The following is a 14,137-nucleotide window of genomic DNA, read 5'->3' as shown; positions in this document are numbered from 1 at the left end:
TGACTTCCTGGTTCAGCTAGCAAGATAGAAAACACACAGAAGTCTACTTCCTACCTGCATCTGAAGTCTACAAATAAAGATACCTGGGGTGGCTCTGAAGAAGGACTGTAGATGGTCTGCCCAGTGAGCTGTAAGCCTCTCTGGTGCAGAGCAAGTAAGCAGACACATGTCTTAGCAATGAAATTGAGACATGAGAATGATTGTGAAGACAAACAGATTTTTGTCTTTCTCATAGCCATTGTGATGGAGTGGATCAGTCTCTGCCTGAACATGTGAGGAAAGATACAGAAGTTTCCACAACTGGAAACCTTACGTTTGTTTGGCCCACAGTAATATAAAACAGGAAAGATTTTATAGGGGTACTTCATTGTTAAAATTCAGGCTGATCCACAACATATTATTTCCTCAGCAACAATGTGAGTTACAACATACCTTCCCTGTACACTTAATATTGTTGCTTAAGATTATACTGCATTTACAATAGAGTTATACTGCATTTGATTTAGCATTCATAATGACTCCCATTGCAGATAATTATCTCCCAGAAGACCATTGCTAATTGAACTGAAGTTTTGCAGGTGGGATGCAAACATATGGTAAGCACTCTGAAAGCTGCTGTTGAAATGCAGATTGAACAGACTGAATGAGGTGCCCCACATTGGACCGCTGACAGGAATATCTGCAGGTTTAAGCCGACAAGAGAGTAATAAATTACAAATTGAAGTGCCAAGAACATCAGACTGTTTTTTTGCCTTTTTTTCTTCTTCTTCTTCTTTGTTTTCCTTCTGCGTGCAGGTTTCACTATTGTTCCCTAAGAATGCTAGAATGTTAGCAGAAAGAATTTGCTGGTTCAGATTCCTGGATAACATTTCACTTTGGTGAAAACTATTTGCCTTGGCAAGAGGTTTTCAGTTTTCCAGCTATCACTAACATGTGCAGACAAAGTCTGAATGAACAGATACTTTGTGTTTAATGTTCTAAAAGAAAATAAACAAACAAGTACAAATAACTTTTGCACCAAACATCAGTTCACAATACATGATCCCACTGATCTGAGTAAACAGATACTGATGTCAAGTGTTTAGTCCCATAACATGTGACAAAGTTCTCTTTTTGTCTATCAAATGGCGGTATATTTGGATGCAATGGCAGGAAATAAGCACTCTTTCTTTAACATCAAAGTGGAGAAACTGGATCACTTCCAAGAGACAGAAAACAAACAAAAAGCAAGCTGCTGCAGTATCTGTAGAAGCCTGTCCTGGTCTGTCCACAAGGCAGATAAATTGCAATACTGATTGAATGAGGATGATGGCACGTGAAGAAAAATCAGCACACACTGTAATAGGCAACTGAAGACCAATTGATCTCAGTTTAATGTAGTTTGAAATATCTTAGTCTACTCAGACACCCCACGCTGTGGCTCCCTGCAGAGGATGACTGAACTTATCCCATAGTCATTAATATCAAATGAGAGCTTTTTAGGCCTAGGCAGTTTTGTGCTATCAACAAAGACATCTAAAAAGACCACAAAGAGAAAAAAAAAAAAAAAAAAAAGTAGAGCAAAACAATCCCAATCATTTATTTTACATATTTCTTCTACTATCTTTTAATATAACAAAAAAATGAACGCATGTTTTTACTACTGTCGTTATCAGATAGGTCCAGGTTACAGCTGTTTTGCTGCAGCTTCAGTTATCAGAACTACAGCTTGAGATAAAGATGCCTCCTTGTTTTACATGAAAATAAAAGTTGGTTGGCACAAAAGGAAGTAACCCAATAATTTTTTAAGGAAGTAACCAGGCAACTTTCAGGCAGAATAACTGAAATCTGAAGACACATAGACTTTTTTGTTACAGTTGCCTGTATTTACTGAGACTCACTCCAAAATAACCCTTTCTTCTCGACATGTCCTGTTAAGTATTAATTGCACTAGACCACTACAGCACTAGAGGGAGCTCCAAGATAGAGTCAAAGCCAGCCCTACCCAAAAAGTGGAGGCCTAGGGTGTGCGGCGCTAAACACAAACCAGTGTATTTGAGAGGGTTGTATTTGCCACTCACTGCTATGTCATATGATTACCGCCATTTTCTTGTTGTGAAATTGATAATACTCTGCTTTGCAATAGTCAACAGATTTCCTGTGATAATACAACTGCTGCTTGCTGTCTCTGGTACTCTGACAGAAGAGAGATGAAAGCTGCTGTGGAATCAGGGTATGGCTTCCTACTAGGGAGTTTACATGATCATATAATTAAAGATTATTCTGCATACATGCACAAGAGGAAAATTAAGACTACACAAACTGTCTTAACTCATTTATTTTCTTTGCTTCAAAAGGCTTGACTCTACAGTGTCAAGTTACTGGTTTAACCTTTTGTATTCAATACTTTATTGTACCCAAAAGAATCTATTAGATACTTAATTATAGAAAACAAGCATACATTTTGTAGACCAAACCAGATATTTAATGTGCAGAAGAGATATTGCAAAACATTAGAAACAACTGGGCTGTTTTAGTAACATGCCACCTGAACAAAGTAAGCAGGTCAACATGGAGCCTTGTTTGGCTGCTCTGGAAATTACAAGGTGAAATGTGTGAGTGGAAGGCCCCATCTTTGGAATTCAGTCTCTTTGGAGGTCCACCTTCAGAGGACCTTCTGCAATACAGAATCAGGAATTCTTGTTGTGTTTTATGAGGTTCTTTGTACAAAGAGTTTGTCTCATTTGTACTGCAAATAAAAATGCATGAACACATAGAGCCTATGGGATAAGCTCTAAGTGAAATGAAAGAAACAATTCACCTGCAGATGTAATATCAGATCAAGTTCATCCTTAGAGACTCCTGAATCAAATGATAGGATTTTGCAGGAAAGTGGAAGCTAACAATTTTTTAATGCAAAGACAACTATCATGAGTAACCCTGAAAGCCTTAGGGTGGGACTCTTAACACAACTCTCATAGAAGGAATTATTTTAGTCCAGCCCATCTCTGCCAGTGGCCAACAACATATACCACAAAGTAAAGTTTCCTAAAGGGAATTCATGAAATAAGCTTACTCTAGATTCCCTCCCTCCTCCCCCCCTAAGTTAGCAATTGTTCCCTAAACCATGAGAATTTATAGCTTTTATACTACACTGTTTTAGCTCCGTAGTAAACACAGGAGCTGGCATTAACAGATTCTGTATATTTTCTGATTTTCTGTATCAAGAGAATTTCCCTATTAACAACTTCAGCGGGTTGTTTCTATTTCCAACTTTCAACCAATCATCTTTCAATTCTGCTAGAAACCTATTAGAAGAAAAATAAATCAATAGGGAGAATGTGGAAGTAATTCACAGTTTATTGTTCTATTATGTTCTAATGGCTCTACTCCCTAGATTTAACAGTTCCAGATTTACTCCTGCTGCCTTCTGTGACAAAGACCTGAACACAGTTTTAATAACACCTGTTTCTCTCCTATTTTTCTCCAAGTTTTCTGCTCCTTTCTCAGAGAAGAAATAACTACCTTTCAGATATTCTCTGATCTTTTCACTGCATGTCCAGTCTGAGAAGTTTTTTCCAGAAACACAGACACAGAATGGCTGAGGTTGAAAGGGGATCATCTAGTCCAATTCCCCTGCCCAAGCAGGGACACCTGGAGCAGGTTGCCCAGGACCATGTCCAGACAACTTTTGAATATCTCCAAGGATATCTCCACAACCTCTCTGGGCAACTTCTTCCATTTCTCAGTCAACCTCACTGTAAAGAAGCGTTTCCTGATGTTCAGAGGAAACCTCCCGTGTTTCATTTTCTGTCCATTGCCTCCTGTGCTGTCACTTGGTACCACTGAACACAGACTGGTTCTGTCTCTTTTCACTCTCCATTCAGATATTTGTACACATTGATAAGGTCTTCCTTGAGGTTCCTCAGGAGAACCTGAGGGTCCTCCTCTTCTCTGGGCTGAACAGTCCAGCTCTCTCTTCATAGAACAGATGCTCCAATCCTTTCATCACCTCTGTGGCCCTTCACTGGACTCTCTCAAGCATGTCCATGTCTCTCCTGTACTTGGGAGCCCCAAACTGGACACAGTATCCCAGGTGTGGGTACTCACCAGTGCTCAGTAGAGGGAAGGATCACCTCCATCATCCTTCTGGTAATACTTTGCTAATGTGGCCCAGGATACCATTAGCTTTAATTGTGGCAAGGGTGTAAGCTTCAGTGTAAAAATGTGTTCCTGTGTAAAAGCCACTCATTGGATGATGATGCTTTGCCAGTTTTATGAAAAACATTTTCAACCATTTCTCACCACAAAACCAACTCCTTTCTCCAAATTCAAAGTTTCCATTTGAAATTTTATCCTTAAAATAAAATGATATTGACAACTAGGCAGACCTCCCAGCTCAGTAAGCTATTTTCTCCCTCTTTTAATCTCTCTCAGGTGGTGTTACTGTTTTTCCTACTCTCTGCACCTCTGCAAGCACACCACAAATTCTCCTCCACTGTTTCATTTATTTGTCATTCACTGCAGGAAGAGAAGCATAGGCCTATCTGCCCATCCATCCGCATCTCACTGGACATGACTACTGATCTACAGGTCTGTATAGGAATACCTCATGCCATGAAAACACAATGTACATTCCAATAGCCTCTTGTTCACTTGAGCCACATTAAATTCATAAAAGCACTGATTTCAATAGACACTAGAATGCAAGCATAATGGAAAGAAAAAAAAAAAAGTACTTCTCATTCGTCTGTTCTCTGAATGTCTATCTTGGAGACTTAATGAAGGTTAAAGGCATCACTGAATCTCTTCAGACACAACAGGCAAAAAATAAATCTATCATTCCACGCTTAATTTGTTGGTTTTATTTCAAGTGCCACGTTTGGGGTTTCCAATTCCAAATGACTGTTGCTCTTACAGTATGATATTTGAATATTACTAATCCTTGCAGGGACTAAGAATAAAAAGTAAAATATTTTTTATAACAAAAGTGTTTTCAATAGTAAGACACAGGATTTCATTAGCTTCAAAATTAAAAATAGAAAAAAGCCAACACATTTCAAGATGAGTTAGAATTCTTTGGAACAATTCTGATCTGTTGATTTTCCAGCAGTGCAGCAAAACTACAATGATCAAGGAATAATATACTCCAGACAGTGCATGTTGGTATAATTATGGCATGCCTCAGGTGGTATTATAAAACTTAAAATCAGTGAACTTGAACCACCCAAGAAGAAAAAGAATTACTCCATCAGCACTGCCTGCGGTGTCAGCATTCTATTGTGGAGACAGTAGAGCAGACCTGTCTATCTACTCAGTTCTAGGCACCTTGGAAATATTATTTTTGTTTGTTGCTTTTTGGTGTGTTTTTTGTTGGTGGTGGTGGTTGTTTGGTTGTTTTTTGGCAGCAGGGGAGTATTTTTTTGCTGAAAAACAGTTATAAGACACAGGGCACTGGTAAGAAGCATTGGTTTAAAATTATCTATTAAAATAAAGAAAGAAAGAGAGAAAGAAAGGATCAGGAAGACCCTGAACATCCAGGACGGAATTTCTGTTGTGAGAGATTCACTCTAATATACTTTAATTGTGAGCTAACTGGAGCTAATTGCAGTCTCAAATTGAACAAGAAGTCTGTGTGACTCAGTTCAGAAATGGGTTTTAGAAGTGCACTCTTGCGAATACACCTGAACTCCTGCCTGCTCTTGAACAAAAAAAAGGTCTTCCCCATTCTTTTCAGATAATCAAAAGGCTGGAGAACCTGCTCAGTGAGGAAAGACTGAGGAAATTAGGTCTTTTCACCCTGGAGAAGAGAAAGCTTAAGGGGAACCTTTTCATAGTATTCCAGTGCTTAAAGAGCAGCTATAAAGAGAACAGAGGTTCTCTGTTCATGAAAAGCCACATGGAGAAGACAAAGAGCAGCAGATAAACATTGCACTGGGAGAAGTTTTGTTCTGATGTAAGAAAGACATTTTTCACTGTAAGAAAAATCAGTCACTGGAACAACCTCCCAGGTTCATGTTAGAATCCCTAGCACTGAAGGTTTTCAAGATGCAATTGGACAGGGTGCTAGATAATCTCATCCAGGCTCCCTTTTCCCACAAAACATTGGACCGGCTGATCTTCCAAAGTTCCTTACAACCTGGCCCATTCTATGATTCTGCTTCATAAACAGAGTATCAATTGTGTATGCAGATCCAGTTACAGGCTGTTACTAAAGTTCTCTCTCACCATGCTAATGAAGTTGCTGGGGAAAAAAGCCTGAGAAGTCTTAAAATTTTGCTTGAAACATTCTATTGGTTGCCATTCCTTGTCACCACATGGCACAGGCCAAATAAAAAATCATGGAGCAGATCCTCCTGGAAACTACACTAAGGCACGTAGAAAACAAGGAGGTAGTTGGTGACAGCCAACATGGCCTCAGTAAGGGCAGATCATGCCTGACAAATCTGGTGGCGACCTACAACAGGGTTACAGCACTGGTGGATAGGGGAAGAACAACTGACTTCATCTACCTGGACTTGTGCAAAGCATTTGACACTGTCTCACACAACATCTTTGTCTCTAAATTGGAGAGACACGGATTTGATGGATGGACCATGCAGTGGGTTACGGAATTGGCTGGATGGTCACACTCAAAGAGTTTTAGTCAACAGCTCAATGTCCAAATAGAGATCAGTAGTGGTGTTCCCCAGGGGTCAGTACTGGGACCAGCGCTGTTTAACATCTTTGTTGGTGGACAGGGACAGTGGGACTGAGTGCACCCTCAGCAAGTTTGCCAATGACACCAAGCTGTGTGGTGCGGTCAACATGCTGGAGGGAAGGGATGTCATCCAGAGGGACCTGGGCAGGCTTGAGAGGTGGGCCTGTGCAAACCTCATGAAGTTCAACAAGGCCATGTGCAAGGTACTGCACCTGGGCCAGGGCAATCACAAGTACAAATACAGGCTGGGTGGAGAATGGATTGAGAGCAGACCTGAGAAGAAGGACCTCAGGGGGGTGGTAGATAAAAATCTCAACACGAGCTGGCAATGTACACTTGCAGCCCAGAAAGCCAACAGTATTCTGGGCTGCATCAAAAGAAACATGGCCAGCAGGTTAAAGGAGGTGATTCTTCCTCTCTACTCCACTCTTGTAAGACCCCACCTGGAGCATTGCGTTCAGCTCTGGGGCCCTCAGCACAAGAGGGATGTAGAAGTATTAGAACAAGTCCAGAGGAAGGCCACAAAGATGACCAAGGGGCTGGAGCACCTCTCCTACAAAGACAGGCTGAGGGAGTTGGGGTTGTCCAGCTCGGAGAAGAGAAGGCTCCATAGAGACCTTGTAGTAGCCTTATCCTGCTTCTTTCAGATTGCTCTGAGAACTTGCAATTACTCTCTCCTGAGCTTAGCTCTCAACAGTTGTAGGGAGCAGAACAAAAAAGAATTAATGTTCAAGTATAGGAACCAACAGGAAAGGAAACAAGTCATTTGCCTCAAAATGTCAAAATATCTCATGGTAGCATTGGGTACAACTATATAGCACCAAAAGTAGTGAATCAAATACAATGGGAATAATATCAAATACTTACTTCTCACTTACAAAACCCACTGATTTAATAAAAAATAAAATTAAAGTAAAACAAGCAAACAAATAAAAAACAGAAAACCAATAGCGGGCCTGCAAATCTATGAATTAATTATTGGCTAATAAAAGTTAAATTACAAGTTTGCTGAATTAAACTCAGCCATTGAGTTCCAAAGCCTATTTTAGCCTGGCCAGCAGTTTCCTTCACTTCTACGTGAAAAAATTACTTTACACTTGAGGACCTACAAATAAAAGAAAGGAAAATAAATCAATTAGATATAAACATAAAAATAAAACATAGTCTTCCTAATATTTAATTAGATTTGCAACTTAAAATGTGGAGCTAAATAGGAATCATTATTTTGCAGTGACTGTGTTAGGTCATTTGTAAGTATCCAGTTGCACTGCAGGCACCAAGGATTCTGAGGTTCATATTCCTGGAGTGCAGGTATCAAGAACATCAACTCTTGGCTGGGAATCATTCTCAAGCCTTCAGGTATTATTTCAAAATACACACGTAAATTAAACATAGTAATTTTCTAGAGTTGTTCATTTATTTCAGCTTAAGTGATATTTTCTCAACTACCAATAATGCAATGGAAAAATATCTGAACTTGTTCTGGAGCCAGCAATGTATATGGCCACATCTGGCCCATTTAACATCCCAGTCAATGCATCTGGGCACAGTTCAGGATTAATACAGCCCTACTGCTTCCAGACCCTACCTATCTACCGTGCTGAATGTGCTGAATGGAAATACCGCTATGTTTGCACCACTCTTGCAGATCTCTTAACATAGCATTGTGTTACTTTGGATAAGTAATCACAAAATGAACAAAAAAAAAAAAAATTAATGGAAATTTGTGGAAATATGGCCTAAAGTACTTGGACAGTAGACAAATTAATTGACAAATGAATGATTTGGTAAGGAGGGGGTGGGGGCAAAATTTGTGTATATTTTTTTCTTTCTTAAATGAGGCATGTAAGCAAACAAATCCCTCTCACAATAAGACAGCTACATGATGACTTTCAGGCTATTTGCCACTTACCAGTATCATGTTAATGTTGAACTGTGTGCTGAGGGCCACAGCCAGATGCAGAGGTGGCTTAAGGCTGTGTACAGGGACAACAAAAAGTGTAAGTTTTACAATAATGGAAATGTGGAGCTGTCCTGGGATTTTTATGCTTTCATGTGACACTGTATGGAAAAGAAGGCTTTGTATTTGTATTTCCTGCTTCTCTTCATCAAATGAGATATTCTAGCCTCTCCGGCTCCATTCAGTCGCTTTACTCATTTTCGGGTAAGACAATTACGTTTTATATTCATATTTTCCACATCCACACTCCCTGTGTTGTTTTTTTTCCAGGCCACTCCATATCCCTCTGTCTCTCCATAGATCAGTTTCTACTGAAATCAGTGGAGCAGACTGTACCGTTTCTGAGCACGTTTTACTGATGTGGTATCTCAGGATGGAAAATTACACAGTTGTATCAGCTCATCTTCACTGATTGTTATCAGAGAACAGGCAGCAACTCATATCTAAATTCATAAATGCAGCCACTTAGCAAGGGAAGCTGATTCACCCCATGACAACTGCCTCATCCTTAAGACATCTAGATGACATCTCACATTGGATTTTACTCACCTGCACTGCATACAGCACATCAAAGTAGCAGGCTGATTATTTTGAGCAATTATTTCATTCAGTAGAACAGCATAAATTTTGGCCCAATGGCAAACCTGAGTCTTTTGCCCACTTACTTCTTTCCTGAATTAACATTCAGTGTTCCATCACAAGACCTCTAACGAAGGGATGATTTAACATTCAGCAATATGCAAAACAATGAAATTCAAAGCTGCCACAAATAAGCCAATCACTATAAAATAATATAACAAGTTAACATGATGCAACAATAAATAATGGAATCATATGCCATTGTGCACAAACATGTTCATCTGAAAATACACAATGGTCATGTTATGGGTGGGCTCAAGCAAATGTTTACATCTGTTCTGTAAAATCATGGGTTTAGTACCATCCAAATGCATGAACCACAAAGGCTGATGTTGTAATTGCAGTGATGCTACATCCAGATTATATTTGCTCCTAGGGGACCTTTATCTGTTACTGATGATCTGTTGAGAATGTCTGCCATAGCCAGCATGATAGTTTTATCAGAGGGAAGGACACAGAGGGAGGGACATGCAGTACTGCAGAGGCTTCCATTAAATGATAAGAAAATAACAGAAGTTTCAAGGGTTTTCTGAGAAGGATGAGCAAATGGGAATTCTGATACAAACACTATGTGAATAAACAAGCACATTAGAGAGAAGTGTCCTCAGCTCACCCCTTATTAAATTAGATAGCCTGGTTTGAAAAGTAAGAAAGTCTGCTGGAGAAACAGCCAGACTACTCATACTCCATCTGACTCTCGCTTTCTTTGTCATAAGGCTCAAGCACCTGGTTAGTTACCATGGGTCAATGAATTACAGTGCTTCAGCTGAGCTTCAAGAACAGTCCAGAAACAACTTTCAAACTCTATCTTATAACAAGTGAAATGCATTTGCTTTAACACCTTTCATCACAGTTTGAGAACATGTTTTACTTTACATCTGCAATGGGCTAGGAGCACTCCTGTGGACAGTTATCACAGTTCAGTTGATGCATTATGCAAGCAACTGCAACTCCATCCATCTTGAGCCCAGGAAGCCATCAGACATGGGCCACCATTCAACTGCTTGCAAAAACCCCAGCAAACCTTGATTGCTGAACTTGAAGGAGGTAAGAAAGGAAGATTAAAAAGAGAAGATAAAAACAGAAAACTCGACATGTATCTAAAGCAAGAGAAAAAAAAAACAGTATTCAGACCATGGAAGAAGATACATTTAGCTTTTATACATCCTAAAGGGATTCCTACTTCCACATCTCGGATTAAGTATGCTGAACTAGTGGTAATACATTTGAACTTTGAGTACAGTGCTGCCTTTTAACCGAAAAAAAAGAGCTAGACAAAGTTTACAGATAGTGTGGAGAATGAAGTCTTCTAGTGCTCACTCCCAGTCCCATCAGTGACCTTCTGCGCACTCGTTCACATTTGGGGAAAATTCAGAATACAAATACAAATTGCATGTCTGTAATTGGTATGAGTCAGCCTCTTTGCAGCTGGATAAATCCCAAATCATCCCATCAGTTTTATGGTACAAATTGGGGTTTGCGATGATTTAACTGGGGGAGGGTGCAAAGGAGCGCCAAGATCTAGTTCCAATGAAGCCATAAGGACAAGATTTCAATCCTGAAACTTATGAAAGAATAGATTCTATAGTAAAAGGGTAGAGGGCAGAAATTGCATTTTAAAGAAAAGAGAGAAGGGGCAGAGGGATATATATGTTGTTAAATTAATATTTATTAGCTGACCTCTCAAATACTTGGCTGTTATGTATAAGCTCTCTCATTACCTACAAGACTCCTGTCATTTTGTCCTCATGCTTGCAACTCAACACAGTTTGCCTCTTTTTAAAGACAGAAATAGTGATAAATACAAATACCTAATTTCCTTTGGCAATAAATACTGAAAAGCTAGTGTACAAGAATAAGAAGAAATAAAATAATAATAAAAAAAAGCTACTGCTTTTGAAAGTTTTCACAATAGTTATCAGAAAATAAATCTTCTTAATATAAATTGTTTCAACTTTGTTTACTATCATTCGGCCATTTCCAGCAGTAAACATTACCACACATCATATCAAGTTCAGAACTCTGGCTCCCTGGCTGCAGCAGAAGTACCACTCCCTGAGCATACGTATGTGGGTAGAATGAGCACACTGAGGCAGAACGGATCTTATTCCTGCATCTATGTTCCCCCCACCTCTAGAGTCTTTTCTCTCATCTTTTCTCCCCACTATGCCAACATCTCCTCCAGCCTTCTTGGAAAGCCTGTGCCAGATGAAAGCTGATACAGTGGGATGCAGCATTGGTGTGAGCAAGCAGGAGGGGAATGAGCACACAGCATCAGCAGGTTCAGCTGCATAGAGCTTGCCAAACTCAGAGGAAGCAGGCTGCCTTGTGCACACAGATGAGCAGGTGACAGTCTGCCTCCCTCCAGGGGAGGCTGACAAAATGAAGGAAATGATCCTGGGTGAGATTCGGGGGCTGTACGGACAACAATGTTTGAGGAGGTGCGGGAAGGAAAGTTTCAAAGTGATAATCACAGCTTTATTTTTGCCTTCGCTTTTAACTGTTCTTTTTCCTGTCTGCACCTCTGTTGCTCATCCTCCTCTGTGCTGCTGAAGCATAAAATAGGGGACATATCTTTACTGAGACAGTGTGGATACTTAGCTTCCAAACCAAATCACAAGACAGATGAAGCTCAAAACTGTTTGTTTCCTTCAACACAGGTGCCTTTTAAGCTACTTTGGTAGTGTTTTGTAATAAAGCACTGAAGAATATATAGCACATGGGAGGTTGCTATGCTTTAAATTCACACCTCAGGTTATTTCACTGCATGGAAAAGTTATGACTGAGGAAGGAAATGGATGTAGTTTTTTTTAAAATTGTTGGAATTTAAATGCAGAATTAAGAAAAGAAGTGCTAGTTTACATCTAATCAGAGCACATGAGGTAAACCAGTCTGCAATACTTTTCAGGTCTTCCATCAAGCCTAAGCTGTCTTTTGATTTTTAGCTCTGCCCTTAACTCAAGAAGGTCATAAGTGTTTACTTCCAGACAAGTTTAATGTCTTGGCTTTCTCTAAAGTTTTTACCAAGTTGTTGAATTTGCAGAATTTGTAACAATTGAGAGCAAATTTTCAACAAGGTCTACTTCAGACATTGGTGGCATATCCGTTAAGACGTCTGCAGGTCCAAAGGCCCGTTAGATTGTCTGGCTATTAAAACCACTTGCCGTGGAGATATTCCTATAATGCAACAGTGCTAACTAGAACAGTTCTGCAGAATACTCTTTGACACATTCCTGTCATAATAAGTGTTATAAATATGGCATTTATACTTCCTGGCACTGTCTTCAAAAATATATCACAATTAGTTTAGAGTTTCTGCATTACAAACACCAGAACACCGAAATTTCTTAGTTGCCAAGAATGGATACTGGGATGGACAGCTAAATAGAGAATAATAAGAAAAAAAATTTGCCCAGGGTTAAAGTTAGTCTTTTGTGCATTAGTTATGTGTTTTAAATTAAACAAAACAACAACAACAACAAAGCACTTAAACAGGGCTACAGTGGCTTGGGTGTACATACTGCCAAGAGCTACGTATTGGTACTTCTAAGGACAGAGAGATTTTATGAAAATGGTATCTTCAGGACACTGTTCTCTAATAGTATGCAAATAGATACAAACTGTAAATCTATCAGTAATGAACTAAGAAATTAACTAAGACTATCCTCATCTCTTTCTTTTTCGTCATTGTTTTCTCATGTTGCAAGAGTATAAAATTGTAAGTCTTTTACTGTAATGAATTTCATTTAAAATGCTGGTTTGAAATCATTTAGCTGTATTACCATCATCTTGCAATTATTCTGCTTAATTTTTACAATGTTAACTAACTACAGCTGTTTCCCTTGGCTCATCAGTGATTCCTTCTGAACTTGTGTTCCATTTTCGAGGAGCTGAACCCTTCCTGGAAGGCAGTCCAGAATTTTCATTTATCATATTTCTCTCCAAGAAACTGTAGCTGTTGATAAGTATCAGAGAACTTGACTGCTTTCAAACACCACATGTTCCAGCTGTCTGCTCTGAAATGATGTTTTTCTAAACTAAAACTTTGTTTCATCAAGGATAACTTCAATTCAAAACAAGATCTAAATCCTAAACTGAGAAAGATTGCACTGCAAATATAAGAATTCTATACCTTTTCATAACATCTTTCAGATCAGGATCTCAGATGCTGAGACATTTAAGCTTGCTTAAACTTTTCCATTCGTGAGAGAAACAACATCTTAAAGCAGAAGAAGTGGAGACAGAAAATAGTTATGATCCATGGGATACCTGAGAGGGAACTCAGTAAGACTGTGACAATTCTGCTAAAAATCTCTTTTTAAATGTCTGTTTCTGAACTTGCAGTATTTACCACGACTATTTCATTCCCAAGACCATCCTTTATTTTGATTATATACACTGTTTTCAGCTTAGAAACAGTTGATGCCCTCCTCAAGAAAACGAATCGTGAAAAAGAATTTTTAAAAGAAATGTATTACTTGCACTTTTGCTTGTTTGCTTCATTTTTGGTGGTACGAGGAAAGAATCTGAAAATTCTTTCTTCAGACTGAAAAGGAAGAAACAGAATAAAGCAGGTTAAAAAATCATTTGTGGTTGGCCGCATCAATAGCATGTTGGCTTTTTCCCATGTTGCCCTAGAGGCATGATATGCATATAAATTTACATACCCCCACAAACAGGTACAGAATGTACAGGTGAAGTTATTTGTTAATCCAACAACATGAGTTTAGCATTAATAACCCTTACCCTTACCTGCAGCTAGGTCTATCTCCAAGGAAATAGAAATATGCAGTTGCTGAATATTACTCTATGTTTAACATTTGGCCATTTATTGCTCTCTTTTGGTGTTCCTTGCTGTC

Source organism: Cygnus atratus, chromosome 2 (genome assembly GCF_013377495.2).
Source record: "Cygnus atratus isolate AKBS03 ecotype Queensland, Australia chromosome 2, CAtr_DNAZoo_HiC_assembly, whole genome shotgun sequence".
Classification (NCBI taxonomy): Eukaryota; Metazoa; Chordata; class Aves; order Anseriformes; family Anatidae; genus Cygnus; species Cygnus atratus.
Note: the sequence above shows the minus strand (reverse complement) of the source record.